This window comes from Talpa europaea, assembly GCF_964194135.1.
Source record: "Talpa europaea genome assembly, chromosome: 11".
Classification (NCBI taxonomy): Eukaryota; Metazoa; Chordata; class Mammalia; order Eulipotyphla; family Talpidae; genus Talpa; species Talpa europaea.
In genome coordinates this window covers 77,172,038-77,187,472 of record NC_140078.1, presented here as the reverse complement: position 1 = coordinate 77,187,472, position 15,435 = coordinate 77,172,038, and positions in this window count along the sequence as shown.

Here is a 15,435-nt window from a genome sequence, read left to right as displayed (position 1 = left end):
GAATCAAGATCCTGGCCATGGCACTGTTCCCAGGGTGAGCACAGCCCCCTCCTAGGGTCCTGGAGGAAGGAAAAGCAATTCTCAGGAGCTGGCTCAGACAGAAATACCACACCCCCAAGGAGCCTGGAGACAGGCCCTGAATCAAAGAGAACCACGCTTCTTCCGCGATTTGCCTGGGCCCTGAGAATCAGGCTGTCCTCCTGCTACCACACACAGGAGCTGACAGTCCCACAGGCGGATCACGGCTCCACTCTACTCACCGCAACTATCTACACACTCAGGCCACAGTGTGAATCCAGCAAAGGTCACTTCACCCTGAACACCAGGCAAACAAAGGCTTTGGGGTGGGGGTGGGGAGGCAAGGGAGGGGGGAGACTTGTCTCTGACAAGTCCCACCAACTCCTGTGCAAACCTCAGCAGTCCCAATGCCCCAGCCCCTGGGCAGAGCTGGTATTGGGGAGGGGGGTACCTTCAGCTGCCTCCTACCTCCTCCAGGAATTTGAAGAATTTGTCCTTTAACCTCAGAGCCCCACGCCTTGGCCAAACTGAGGTCAGCTCCCCCCCAACACCTGGGGTCACATGATCCCAGGCCCTCAAGAGCTACCACTTCCTGGGAACAGGGGAGGACACCTCTGAGCGCCCCCCCCACCTCCCCCAATGGGATGGGCTAGAAAATGGCCTGGGCAGCCCAGAGAGGGCAGACAGGAAGCCTTGGCTCACACCCCTCCCCCACCCATCTTTCCGAAAGTGATCCTGGGGGAGGGGACAGTTCCTCAGCCTTGGGCCTCCAGGGCCTGGCACTGGGAAGGTGCCAAATGTTTGCCAGGACATGAAGCAATTGCTCCTGCAGAAGGGAAATTGCACCTGGCAGTGCCTGCTTCCTCCACCTAGGAGGCCTCCTTCACTCCCATTCATTCCTTCATTCATTCCTTCAACAAATATTCACTGAGGTCCTATAGCATGTCAATAAACATTGTGCCGGGTACTTGAACATACAGGGAGCCTGACAAACACCAGTGCTGTGCCCTTGCAGTTGCCTGTTTGGTGGGGGAAGAGTGTGCAGAGTTAGGAGCCTTGTTGAATACTGAGCTGGAGGGGGTGGGGGGAAGAGGGGTGCACAGCTGGAGGTGAAGACAGGAGTCTCCGAAGAAGGGGTGTAGGAAGAGTTTCAGAGGGGGCACAGCGAGGATGGGGGACCTGGAGAGGGAGAGCCGGAGGTGAGCAGGAAGGGCTGGCTGACAGGGGGCAGCAGGAGTGGCTGCTCCGCGCACGCAGGATTTAGCCTGAGGCCACAGGAAGCCACTGAAGGGTGTTCGCAGGGAGGGACAATACCAGATTTGCATTTTTAAAAGATGGCTCAGCACTTGGGACTGGGGGGGTGTGACCTGCCGGATCAGGCAGCCAGAGTTGGGTGCGAGACGACAGCACTGGGGCACAAGAGAAAGGGGGATGGACTTGGTGACCTCTGGATGTGGAGGAGGAAGAGGGCAATGATGTCAAAGATCTGGGGGAGCGCTGCAGAGCTCCGCTCCCCCGAGGGCTGTGAGCCATCCGCGTGGAGGTGTCGGGTGGGCAGCGGAGCCGGGGAGGGCCCCTCTGTGTCAGGAGTGTGGGCTCCGGCTGTGCGTAATGGTGCCAGGGCGCAGGCATGACTAAGAGCGTGACGGCTTCTGCGGGGTGGGCATCTCGGCGCTCGCGGGTGGAAGGGACCCCGGGGAGGGGAAACTGAGGCCCGGGGGGCCGCGCGCGCCGGGGAGGCAGCAGCGCGTGGGAGCGCCGCCGCCTGCCGCGGGGGGTCCGGGCCGGCCGTGACTCACGGCGGGGCCTCTGCGTGTGACGGTGACTGACAAACAGGTGAGCGCACGACACAATCCTCCCCCTCCCTCGCTCCCGGGGTCCGTGACTCACGGCGCCTCACTCAGCCCTCGGCGCCCTCCCTGACCCCCGCTCGCCGGGGGCGCCGGGCACGCGCCGCAGCCCGGCGACCCGCCCCGGGGGGAGCCCGCGAGAGGACGCCCCGGGTCACCTGCCCCGGCCACGCGAGGAACTTCTGAAAAGTTCTCAGGCAATTGGGTCAAAAGGAAACTCACCCGCCGAGGCGGCGCGCGCCCCATCCCCGCGCCCCCAGCGCGCACCCAGCGCCCGGCGATCTGGCGCTGCGAGCTCGGGGTGCTGTCACTTCCCGGGGTACCCGCGGCGGGGCGGGGGAGGGGAGCGGGGAGCCTGCGGCTGTCACCTCGCCGCCCGGGAGTCCGGCGGCCGCGCGCGCACCGGGGCCAGGCGGGGCTGCCCGCGAGCCGGCGCCCGCGCGGGGAGCCGGGGGCCGGGGCCGGTGCCACCCGCGCGGACGCCCCCTCCCCGGGGTCCCGGGCGGCCGGGCCCGGCGCCCCGCGGCACTCACCTGAGCTCCTGGCGCTCGCCGGGGACACCGCCGCGACCCGCGTCCCTGCCGGGGCCGCCCCCACGCCGCGACCGGACCCTGCGCGCGCTCGGCCGGGCAGCCGTCGGCCCCGCTGCCCCTCGCTCTGCGCGTCCGGCGGCGGCGGCGGGAGACTGGCTGCCCCGGCCCCGCCCGCCGCTCCGCCCCCCTCGTCAGTGGAAAACTCCGGGGCTCACAGCGCTGACGCACGCCGGGCCTCCCGCCAGGCCGCCCCGGCCCCGCCCCGGAGGCGCCTCCCCCTCGCCCGCCCGGAGCCGCGGCCGCGGGGCCTCCGCCGGACTCTGACCCGGCCCCCCGCCCCCGGGCCCCCGCCGCCCGCCCCGGCGCCGCCCGCCGGCCGCGCCAAGTCGCCGACGCACCGGCCGGCCGGGCTGCGGCTCGGGGGGACCCGCCGCGCCTCGCTGCCCCAGTTGCCAGATGGGTAGACTGAGGCCCGGGGCGGCGCGGGGCGCCGGCGAAGCCCCCCGGGGAGAAGGCGGCCGAGCCGAGGCCCCCAACGCGCACGCACCCCGCCCCGGGCAGTTTACCATAATCCCCCCTGAACATTCTCTCCGCCGCCCCCTCGTGCCGCCTCCCCGCGCACCCCCAGACCGCCGGGAAAGTAAACTACCCAGGCAGGCGACGCGAGGGGGTGCGGGGAGGGCCCGGGAGAGGAGGTCATCCTCGCGCCTGACCTTCACCTCTGCCCGCGGGCCGGAGACGCTGCAGAGGCCCCGAGCTGGGAGTTCAAGCCCCCAGCGCCCCTCTGGCCCCGCCCCCCCTCCACTGTAAAGAGGATGAAAAAATTCAAAAGTCAGATACTTCTCGGCTCGACCCTCGCCACTCAAAATGACCCACTGCCTTTCCAGGTGCCCGCCAAGGCCTTGGCTGCCTGGGGGTCGGCTCACCCAGTATCGCTGGGCCGGGGCGAGGTGTGCTGGCCCCCGGCGGGTCCGGACGCCCGAGCCCACCCGCCTGCCCCTCGTCAGGGCCGCCCGGCCCAACCTACGCGTCCCTGGGGCTTTTCAACCCTCACCTTTGCTGCAGCCGTGGCTCTGGCCTGGAATGCCTTTCAGCCCTCTCAGCGCTTACCAGAATCCCATCACCTTTAAAGGCTCAGCTTGCACTGCCTCCTCCAGGGAGCCTTCATGGAAGCCAGACCCTCCCCCGCCCAGCCCTGCTCCCGCTGCATTCTGGGTTCTTCCCTGACTGTCCTAGTTGAATGCGGTCAGTGACTAGGATTCCTTTCTATCTTCTTCCAGGTGGGGGGTAGAAGTAGAGGGATGACCTGTCCTGCCTGGTTGGCCCAGAGATCTAGGGTGGGGTACATGGTGAGGGCCCTTCTTTGGCTACTTGTGTGCGCGTGTAGAGGGCCAGGTAGGGCCAGGTAGGGCCTGCCTGCTTGCCCTTATCCTTCCCAGGGACGCACAGAGGAGAGAGTAGGTTGGGGGGAGCTACAGCCCCTGTCCTTACTGTATGGCATGAATGTGTGTGTATACCTGGGGAGCTTGGTGGGGGAGGTGTCTGGACAGAGCCCAGGGGCCTCCAAGTACCCACAGTTTGAAGCCTAATCCCCCTGGGGCACACGAAGCCCTAATAATCTGTCCTTTGCTTATTGTTGCAACTTCACCCCTCTCTTGTCATGCTCTCATCCCCCACTCCCTCTCCTGCTGCTCCATATTAATGTTTTTAATGTGTGCACATGTCTTTTTATTTGTACACTGTGTGTATGACATCGGTATGGCTGCACATAGTTTTAATTTACGCATGAGGTGTTGGGTTCTATGTCTCCTTATGTTTTTTCCAGCCTCCCTCTGTGCACCCACTCCCAGACCCCTGATAACTGCACTCAGGCCCTATTGACCAGCAGTCAGTTCTCCAGGTGTGAGGTGCTCATCCTGGTTCAGACTTCCAGAGATGCTGATCTCCAGCCTGCACCTGCCTGGCACCAACTTAAGTTGACCCCCACTTACGTTGTGTGGTTTTGTTAGGGGGAAATGATGTCCTGAGTTAATCCCATACAGGCTTTGTGGACCCCACCCCCACTCCAGACTAAAGCCATCAAGACTCTGGGAAAGACAAATCCCATCACCACCAAGGGAGGGTGGCTGGGACCTGAGGGTGGAGTTGGGCAGCCAGGTTGGATATAAAAACCAAACACGTGGGCCTTGGGGTCTCTCTGGCTCGCAATCGCTCGCCTCCCGGCTTCACCGCTCCTGGCTGGCGGCCAGCTCTCAGAGCGCCATTTTGGGATTCCTGATCAGTGGATCGGGTAGGACTCGTTTAAAACTTTGTCTCCCGCTTTTCTCCCAGAGCTGTACATTTCCTCATTTCCCCTTCCCTTGTAAATAAACCTTTTATTAACCTTTCGCGTGTGCCTGCAGTAGAGCATTGATAAGTCCTTTTAAGCGCGCGGGTGAGGACCCACAGTCAGGCACCCCGTTTTGTATCAGGGTTGCTCTACAACATTTTGTCTGTGAGCGATGGGTGTCTATTAGTGCCCAGGAAAAACTTGGTGAATAAATTAAATGTATTTAATAAATTTATACAGGGGAACTCCATGGAGTTCCAGGAGAGACCACGGCTGGAAGCAGAGATGGAAGGGTCATCAGCCTGTAGCAGGTACACTGAAACCATGGGTTTAGTTGACACAGCTCAGGAGGGAATTTAAAGGCTCCCGGAACTAGGGTGTCAGTTGGTTAGAGGTGACTCAGCATTTAGGGCTGAGATAGCAGGTGGCCACCCATCGCTACCCCCCTGAGACATTCTGCTGTGCTTTCTATGCGGCTGCTGGTTGCTGATTTTAATGTTTCCAAGGAATCCCTTTCTTACATTGCCTCCTCCTTCCTCCTGCTTCTAATCCCCTGGCCAGGTTCCCAGGAGAAAGGGGGTCTGTATGCTCTATGACCTAAAGTGGAGTTCCTGTCTGTATGTCTCTCTCTCCCCATCAGTCTTCTAGTTTATAAAATGGGAGCATTGGATCACACAACTCTCTACCAACTTCAGCATTCCTTGAAGTCATTTTCAGAAGTCACTGTCAGCTGATTGGGAACTGGGCAGCGTCGAGCACCAGAGTTAATAATGAAGGTCTCTCTGACTGCCTAGGTTTGCATCCTACTGGGCTGTGTGTTGGGGAAACCAGATAGGACAGAGAAGAGTTGTCAAGGGCTGGAGTGGGGACTTAGAACAGGGAGTCCAGTGGATGATGGAATTTGGGAGATAGGAAGAAAAGGAGAGGATAAGGGAAAATGTAGAAGAATAAAATGAATCAAGTGAACGACGTATTTTCTCCAGAAAAGCATCTCCCTGTCCTGGGATGGGCTCACCATATGTTCCCCAGATGTTGCTGGTGATGGGAAACATCTCCCTCTGGGATCCCAACTAAGCTCTTCCTGTTCATGGGGAAATGAAGGGTCTGTTCCAAGGCAAGGAGGGTGGGGTCTGGAGCAGCATCCATCTGTGCCTAGGGCACATACATAAGCAGAAATACACCCACACCCCCTCAGGGAGGATCTGAATACTTAGAAGAGTCCAACAAATTTCTCAAAAATTCAGCAGCATAGACCACCCATTTTACATAAATTAAAAGTTATTATATTTTAAATCAGTATTTAAAATAAAAATTAATGATGCATTCCCATCAGAAAGACTAAAATTAAAAGGATTAACTACCTCATGTGGCAAGATTAAGACTTTAACATTGTTGATGGAAGGTGAATTGATACAATCAATTCAGAAAATAATTGGCTGGTACCTACTAAGGCTAGACACAGGTAACTCCATGATCTTGTTATTCTATTTCTCAGTAAGTACCCAAGAGAAATGAGCATATGTCCACCAAAAGACACAATTTTTAAAGCAGATTTATTCATAGTGTTGTAGAGCAACCCCGATACAAAACGGGGTGCCTGACTGTGGGTCCTCACCCGCGCGCTTAAAAGGACTTATCGATGCTCTACTGCAGGCACACGCAAAAGGTTAATAAAAGGTTTATTTACAAGGGAAGGGGAAATGAGGAAATGTACAGCTCAGGGAGAAAAATGGGAGACAAAGTTTTAAACGAGTCCTACCCGATCTGCTGATCAGGAATCCCAAAATGGCGCTCTGAGAGCTGGCCGCCAGCCAGGAGCCTTGAAGCCAGGAGGCGAGCGATCTCGAGAGACCCCAAGGCCCACGTGTTTGGTTTTTATATCCAACCTGGCTGCCCAACTCCACCCTCAGGTCCCAGCCACCCTCCCTTGGTGGTGATGGGATTTGTCTTTCCCAATGTCTTGATGGCTTTAGTCTGGAGTGGGGGTGGGGTCCACAAAGCCTGTATGGGATTAACGCAGGACATCACTTCCCCCTAACAATAGCAGCCTAAATTTGGAAACAGCCCAAATCTTCAATAGATGTATGAAAAACAAATTGTGGTTTATCACACAATGGACTATTACACAGCAATGAAAAGGAACAAACTACTGCCGTATACGTTGACAGGAATAAATCTTAAAAACATTATAAGTAAAAGACACCAAGGACAAAGGAAGCATAGCTATGATTCCCTGTATTTACATGTAGTTTTAAAATGAAACATAATCATAGAGAACACTACTTTTAGAAGTATTGTCTAGGAAGAGCTATAAGACAGTCTTCTGGGTGCTGGAGGTATTCTAAATCTTGATTTAGACAGTGGTTGGAAAGGTATATCTATATGTAAGAACCCAGGTTCTACACTTAAGTTTTGTTCATTTTATTCTAAGTTTTACCTTGACAGAAGGAGGGAGAGGAGGTCACAACAGTCAGCATCATAATTGTGAAATTAAAACTTTGTCTCCCATTTTTCTCCCTGAGCTGTACATTTCCTCATTTCCCCTTCCCTTGTAAATAAACCTTTTATTAACCTTTTGCGTGTGCCTGCAGTAGAGCATCGATAAGTCCTTTTAAGCGCGCGGGTGAGGACCCACAGTCAGGCACCCCGTTTTGTATCGGGGTTGCTCTACAACACTATGAATAAATCTGCTTTAAAATAAAATGTCAATTGTTTTCTGCCTTCTACCAGTAAGTCTACAACTTGACCAGTGAGAGATACCTGCGGCTTACAGATCAGGTTCAGCGCTGTAAGTTTCTCCATCTAAATTAGCCTAAGGGGTAAGAATTTGACTCCACCATGATTTTTATTTATTTATTTTTAAAGATTTATTTATTTATTTGTCTATCTATATATTTATTTATTTATTTATTTATACAAGCACTGGGTACAGTCAGAAGCGCGGGAGGGTGAGAGAATTCACCAGAGGCAGAGCGGGGAGCAGAGCAGGCAGACTGATGAAGCACACTGCTGAGGGGAGCAGCGGGCGGCAGGAGAGGTCTGCGCGCCATGTGGGACCCTCCTCTGGTGGCTGGGGAGCAGCCGGGGATCGAACCGGCGCTGCAGAGGCTGTGGGCAGCTTGGCAACCCAGCGCTCAACCGCTGCACCACAGGGGAGGCCCTCCACCATGATTTTTAGATACAAGGAACTTTATGTTACTTTGCACCTAAAGATTTTATATAGTTCTTACATTTATGTCTTTGATTCGTTTAGAGTGAATTTTTCTATATGGTGTCAACTATGGGTCCAACTTCATTCTTTTGCATGTGAATATCTAGTTTTCTCAACACCATTTGTTGAAAAGATATTATTTTTCAAAGTCAGATCAAAGCAGCTAAGTCCCCATGAAAACTTTAACATCAATCAGCAGGAATACTAATCTTTGTGCCACTTCCAAGGCTTATCTGAGGAATGGGGCCGCTTTCTCCTGTCCAGGGTGCTCTGGAGCTCTGATTTTGAGTCCATGTTGTCTGTTCATTGCTACTATGCCCCTAACCAAGACTGCAGATTCATGTGTGTAGGTGGGGATTCATGGGACTAGGTGGTAGACTATTTCTGAGCCACCCTTGGTCATGGGGTGGAAACTTTAGTGAGTCTGGACACAGGAACTAGAGTCCTGTCTGCTTAAGAGATACAAACATTCTTGTCTAGACAACTCCCAACAACCTCCTCCTCTCTCCTGGTCCCCTGGTCCTCTGGGGAGTCCTGCTTCTATCACTTACCACTCAATGGAACTCACCTCTCCAGCCACCCGCCCCTTCCATCCACCTTAGTCCCCTCAACAAACTCTCAGGCCAGCACCATCAGCATCGCCCCAGACACTGTCAGACCTGCAGACTCTTGAGTACTCCCCAGACTGGGAGTGAGACCCCAGAGAATACTTGTATTTTAACAAGTCCTCCAATGGATCATGATGCACATTCAAGTTTAAGATCCCCTGCACCAAGGCCTTAGAAAGCAAAACCTAGGAAAGGGGACTGTCTTGAAGCACATTCCTTCAACATTTTTATCTAAACGGGGAGACTTTTTGAGTGTGGATTAAAAATCTGAGCTGTTGAGTTCTAGGTCAAAGGATTTTGACAGATATTGCCAAATTGCTTTTCCCAAAGTTGCACCAAAATTTCACCCTGAACCAATGCTCAGTGTCTGAGCATGCCTGTTTCCCAGCACCATCCCTGGCAGTGGGTGCTATCACTGCCAATCTGATAAGAGAAACAGAAGAAATCTTACTGTTTTAATTGGTATTTTTCTAATTATGAGTGAAGTAGAGACTTTCATAAGCCATTTGTACTTCGTTCTAAACTGCTCTTTTACATTCTGATTTTGTATTGGGTTATTTTAGGTCTTTGAGGCTGAAGGACACATGTCACACCTATTCTTGGTTTGCTTTTTGCCTTGGTTTATAGTATGTTTTACCATACCAAACATGCATACCATGTTTATGCAGTCAAATTTCTTAAGTATTTACCTTTAGCAAGTCTGAGTTTTGGATGAATATCCCTCAGCAGAATATTATAAATAAATTCACTGATTCTTTTCTCTAGAATATTGTGCTTTTATTTTTAGTATATAAATCCTTTATCCATTTGGAATTTATTGTTACTTAAGGAATGTAATAGGGCTCTAAATTTATTTTTTTTCCTAGTGGTTAGCTAGTTTACCTATCACCTTTATCTATTAATTTAAAATGTCAACTTAGCTACCCGCAGCTTCTGCAGCACCGGTTTGATCCCGGCTGCTCCCCGGCCACCAGAGGAGGGTCCCACATGGCGCACAGACCTCTCCTGCCGCCAGCTGCTCCCCTCAGCAGTGTGCTTCGGTCCTTCTGCCAGCTCTGCTCCTTGCTCTGGCTCTGGTGAATTCTCTCACCCTCCCGCGCTTCTGACTGTACCCAGTGCTTATATAAATAAATACAAATAAATCTTAAAAAAAAAAGTCTTTAAAAAAAATAAAAAATAAAATGTCAACTTAAGCAGAAATTTAATTCTCATCTACATTGGGTCCATTTCTGGCTTTCTGTTCTGGTTCACTGAGTTATCTGTTTGATCTCTGGGTACCAAATTATTTTACAAAGTGCAACTTTTAATATCCATCACATGATGGATCTATCCCCATCTCCTCACTTTTCTTCTTTAGGCTCTGTCTTGATAATGGTACACCTTAAATGAGCATTATTATTTGTCTACAGTGATAAATGTCTTTTGGAACTTAGGTTAGCAAATGTTGGATTGTAGAGTCTTTTTATACTCTTAGCCTGTCATTTTGGCTTTTTATATGTGTACCATGCTTAGTCCTACGCCTATACCTTTATTAATAGACTCATTAGTTATATTCTTTCTGTTTTACCAAAGTCAGTTTAAAGGAAACTTCTAACAAGTCTTTCCTGATCTCTATCCTAAATCTTACCATTTTGTAATAATTCAGTTTATTAAGAGCCTAGAATAAGATGCCATTTTAAATTCTTTATATATGTTTTTGTCTAATCTTCACCTCTAAGTAAATATATATAGTCTGTATTCATTCATTCGAAAGTTGCTATCTACCTGTTCTGCATCTATTAATGTGCAGGATACTTTGCTAAGTACAAAGGCTCTGTCTTGTATTTATTTCCCCATTTGAATTTCATATAATTTTTTAATTTATTTATGTATACAAGAGATGGGGTACAGGCCAGAGATGTTGGGGGTGAGAGGATTCACCAGAGACAGAATGGGGAACAGAACAGGCAGACTGACTGAAATACACTGCTGAGGGGAGCAGTGGGTGAGTCAGGAGAGGTCTGCTGTGCCAGGAGGGTTTCTCTCTGGCTAGCCAGGGATCAGACTTGTGCTGCAGAGGCTGTGGATTGCTTCATAGTGCGGTGCTTAACCCCTTGCGCCACCAGGGAGGCCCTGAATTTCATATAATTTTTTGGCAAGTTCCCCCTCTGACAAACAAAATATAAACGTGGGTATTTTAATTAGAATCATTTTGAATTAATAGTTTAACTGAGCACTGATATTTTTATAATATTGTCTTTCTATTCAGAAGTATGGTGTAGAAAGATCCCTGCATGACCTTACTATTATTTTCAGAAAGGCCCTTCTATGTCTCTTCTTTTTTTCCTGAGTATTTTATCTTTTTGATTGCCATTGTAGCAGCAATTTCTTTGTTATGTGTTCTGTGCCGTTGTTTATTTTTCAATGTACAGGAAGTGACTGGGTTTTGTATATTAACCTTGGAAATTGCCATCATCCTGAATTCTCTCCCTGTCTCTAGTGGTTGTGCATTTTTCTTTTTCTTTTTTTTTTTTTTAAAGATTTATTTATTTATATATGCAAGAGCTGGGGTACAGGCCAGAGATGCAGGGGGTGAGAGGATTCACCAGAGACAGAGTGGGGGACAGAACAGGCAGACTGACTGCAATACACTGCTGAGGGGAGCAGCGGGCGAGACAGGAGAGGTCTGCCTCACCATGTGGGTTTCTCCCTGGCTGGCCAGGGATCAGACTTGTGCTACAGAGGCTGCAGATTGCTTCATAGTGCAGTGCTTAACCCCTTGCGCCACCAGGAAGTCCCGGTTGTATATTTTTCAGTCACATCATGTACACATAATTTTGCCTCCTCTTTCCAATATTTGCATCTTGTTTCTCTTTTTTGTCTAATTACATTGGTTTGATCCACCATGTTAAATGATTGTGATGATGGTGGCCAGTCTCACCTTGCTCTTGACCTTGATGGGATGTAATTCCCATTCACTCTTAAACATGATGCTGGCTTTATATCTTTTTAAAACATATACATATGTATATATAAAACCATGTTAAGTAAACTGTCAGTCTCTTCTTATTCTGTTATGGTATTTTGTTTGTTTTAAGCAGGAATAGATGCAGGATATTTATCAAATGTCTTTTAAACATTAAGATGTTACATAGTTATCTTTTGATCTATTAATATTATCAACTTTATTAGAGAGTCCATAATATTTTCGGACCAACCTATATTACTAGGATGAACTTACTTGGATATGATAAATAATTCTTTTGAAATATTGTTAATTTATATTTGCTAATATTTTATTCAAGATTTTGTACCTTAAGTTCAATCCTATTAATTCAATTTTCCACCTTCCTGATGGGGTCAATTAAAAGAGACTCTCATGTTTTATCCAATTTCTTCTGGCATTTCCCAACCATCATGTCTTGTTTTTGATTTTGAGGCTAAGCTATTTGATGCATAGAGATTTCTGAAAATTAGATTTTTTTTTAATTTTTTTTAAAGATTTATTTATTATTTATGCAAGCACTAGGTATAGTCAGAAGCACAGGAGTGTGAGAGAATTCACCAGAGCCAGAGCAGGGAGCAGAACAGGCAGACAGACAAAGTACACTGCTGAGGGGAGCAGCAGGTGGCAGGAGAGGTCTGCGCGCCATGTGGGACCCTTGCCTGGTAGCCGGGGAGCGAACCGGTGCTGCAGAGGCTGCAGGCAGTTTCGCAGTTCAGTGCTCAACCGCTGCGCCACCAGGGGAGGCCCTGAAAATTAGATTCTTAATGTAGTCACTGCTCTCCTGTTAAACTTTCTTCTGTTCACTTAAATTTTTATTTTGAATTTAACCTTGGTTGATGGCAATATTGCAGCCTCAGCTCAGGATTTTCAGGTATATGTTTTATTTTTAACTTTTCTGAGTCGTCTTGGTAAAGATACATCTCTTTTACACAACGTACAATAGGATATTATTTTATGATCCAATGTGAGATTCTTTTATTTGTTATAAGGATGAATTTATCTAATTCTCATTTATGGATGTAACTTTTATTTGCCTTATTTCTGTCATCTTCTGCTGTTTTCTGTTTTGGTGCTTCTGTTATCTGTGTTTTACTTTGTAATTCTTCTGTTTCCCCTGATGGTCTGTGTGTGTACACACATGTTTGTATTTTGCTTGATGATTTGAAGATTTATAGTCTGTTTTTAATTTTTCTAGTGGTTGCCTTTATATTGATTCATTTCTCTGCCAAAAGAAGAAAACCTTCAAATGTAGGGAGTCATATTCTCAAAGACTAAGCCTTGATATGATCATTCTTGATATCTTATCCTTGATATCTTCAAGTTCTTGATATTCTTAGCATGAAAAATGGTGATGGTCTCGCCAAAGGTTCAGAGTAATCAAGGTACTGAACATACCACAAAGCTGCTACTTGAGCTAGCCACCTACAGCCCAGGGCTGTCCTGCCACAAAGGGATGCTGTATCTCATCTCTTGTTGCCAAACCTCATGTGAATGTCTTTCCCTCAACAGCCAGCATACTTTGTTCAGCAGTGTCTTTGACCTGTCCATTTCTCTGAACAGTATTCTGAACAGGCCGCTGACGCATCTGGCTACACATATTGGGGTCAGGAGCCAGATCACTGCCTGACAGCTGGTTTTGGTGAATACTGTGGTGTGTGGTTGGCATTCAGATGCAAGAGTGTGTGTGTGTGTGTCTTTTTTTTTTCTTTTTAATCCTTGAATCCATGCTAATTGATCATTTAGCACACCAACATATAATGCACACTCAAAATAAGGTAATGTTAGGAAGGGTATGTTTACAAACATGTGGGTAATGGAGCACCCCAATGAAAGCTGCAATAACCTGGACAAGAGCAGCAGAGCTGTTATTACCAAAAGGCCCGAAGGAAAAAGAAGCAGGGGGCGGGGAATCAGCAGAAGGAGAAAACAGAGTAGAGTGGGTTGGCCACCTTGGGAGGCAGTAGCTTTTCACTGAAGGATCCATCCAACCCATGGATACTCACAAGCAGGAGCAAGGGAACAAATGCCTTCATCTTATTCTTTTTTCTTCTCCATTTCCTGCTGGCTGAACCCAGCTGGAAGCCAGTGGCTCATTCATTTTATCTTACAAAGAAATTCAGTGATAAATAGAACAAAAATTCATCAGGCACATTTCCCTCATGTGTTTACTGAAAATATGTGGAGAGCTGACTCATACTCCACACATCAGTGGAGTATTTCCATTAGGAATGCTTTCAACTACCAGTAATAAAAAGTCCAAGTTACAGTGGCTTTAAACATAGAGGGTTTATTTTTGTACTATAACGGGAGGGCTGGAAGTAGGCAGCCACTGACATTCATTTAATGGCTCAATAATGTCAATGCTGTCAGCTCTAGAATTCTTTCAGTGTTTATCTTGTGCTCGTTGCTTCATATTTGCAAAATGGCTGCTCAGCACCAGGTATCACAATCATGGTTTAGTTAGAAAAAGAGATGAAGAGAGGAACTAGAATATAAACCTATTTTATTGAAAAAAAAGTTTTTCATAGAAGTACCCTCAGCAGACTTCCCATCATGTTTCATTGGCCAGAACTGTGTCTCATGGCCTTCTTTTTTTTTTTTTTTTTAAAGGTTTATTTATTTTATTTATACAAGCACTGGGCATAGTCAGAAGCTCAGGAGGGTGAGAGAATTCACCAGAGCCAGAGCAGGGAACAGAACAGGAAGAGTTACGAAGTACACTGCTGAGGGGAGCAGCGGGCGTGGCAGGAGAGGTCTGCGCACCATGTGGGACCCTCGTCCCCTCGTCGGTGGCCAGGGGTCGAACCAGCGCTGTAGAGGTTGCGGGCAGCTTCGCAACCCAGCGCTCAACCTCTGCGTCACCAGGGGAGGCCCCTCTCATGGCCTTCTAAGGAAGCAAGGACACTGGAAAAGTGGGAAATGGGCTGGTTATGATTGATTTAGGTCACTTGTAACTAATTCCCAGAGACCGGAGACCTTGGTGCAGGGATCTGTTACCAAAAAAAGGGAAGCAAGGGCCTCCCTGGTGGTACAAGGGGTTAAGACATAACCTACAAAGCTCTCCCCAGCCACTGCAGCATGAGATCGATCCTTGGCCAGGGAGCTACCCACATGGTGCAGCAGACCTCTCCTGACTCGCCAGCTGCCCCCCTCAGCAGTGTATTTCAGTCAATCTGCCTATTCTGTTCCCCACTCTGTCTCTGGTGAATCCTCTAACTCCCCCACACCTCTGGCCTGTAACCCCGCTCCTGTATGCATAAATAAATAAATCTTTAAAAAAAAAAGAGAGAGAGAATAAATTCTGGATTGACAGTGAACAAGGCTTGCTACAGGGGTTTTATTCAATGATAAAACCAATTGACAGCTGACACTCACTCCGGACAGCACTTGTGCTTTCCAACTACATGCCATTGATTTTATGTCACATCCAAAAGTGTTGTTTGATCAAGTCATTCTAAGAGTTTGCTCTGCTTTTTCTCTGATTAAATATTGCTCAATAGCCCATGACTCAATTTACAAGTCATAATGTGAATTGTGTTGTCTTTCACTGGAAGTTGGACAACTTTAATGATGCTTCTCTGGGTTTGATCTTTTTCCTGTCTTTAATGACAAAATACGCCCATGCCATTGGACTCAACTTTATTATTTTACCCAAAGTCTGGAAAGACTTGATTGGTTTCCTAACTAGCTTACAGGGCCTGACGTGAAGATGATGCAGAAGTCTCAATGGGCTTCATGCCACTATTTGACAAAGTTTCATAACAGATGATGCCTCAGGGACTGGAGGAAATGCATTACCAGCTAACAAAATCCCATTTTTGAATATTCATTCCATATCTGTGTCTCTTATTCACACATTTTTTCCTGTTTGTGTAAAATCATTTTTGTACATACGCATCT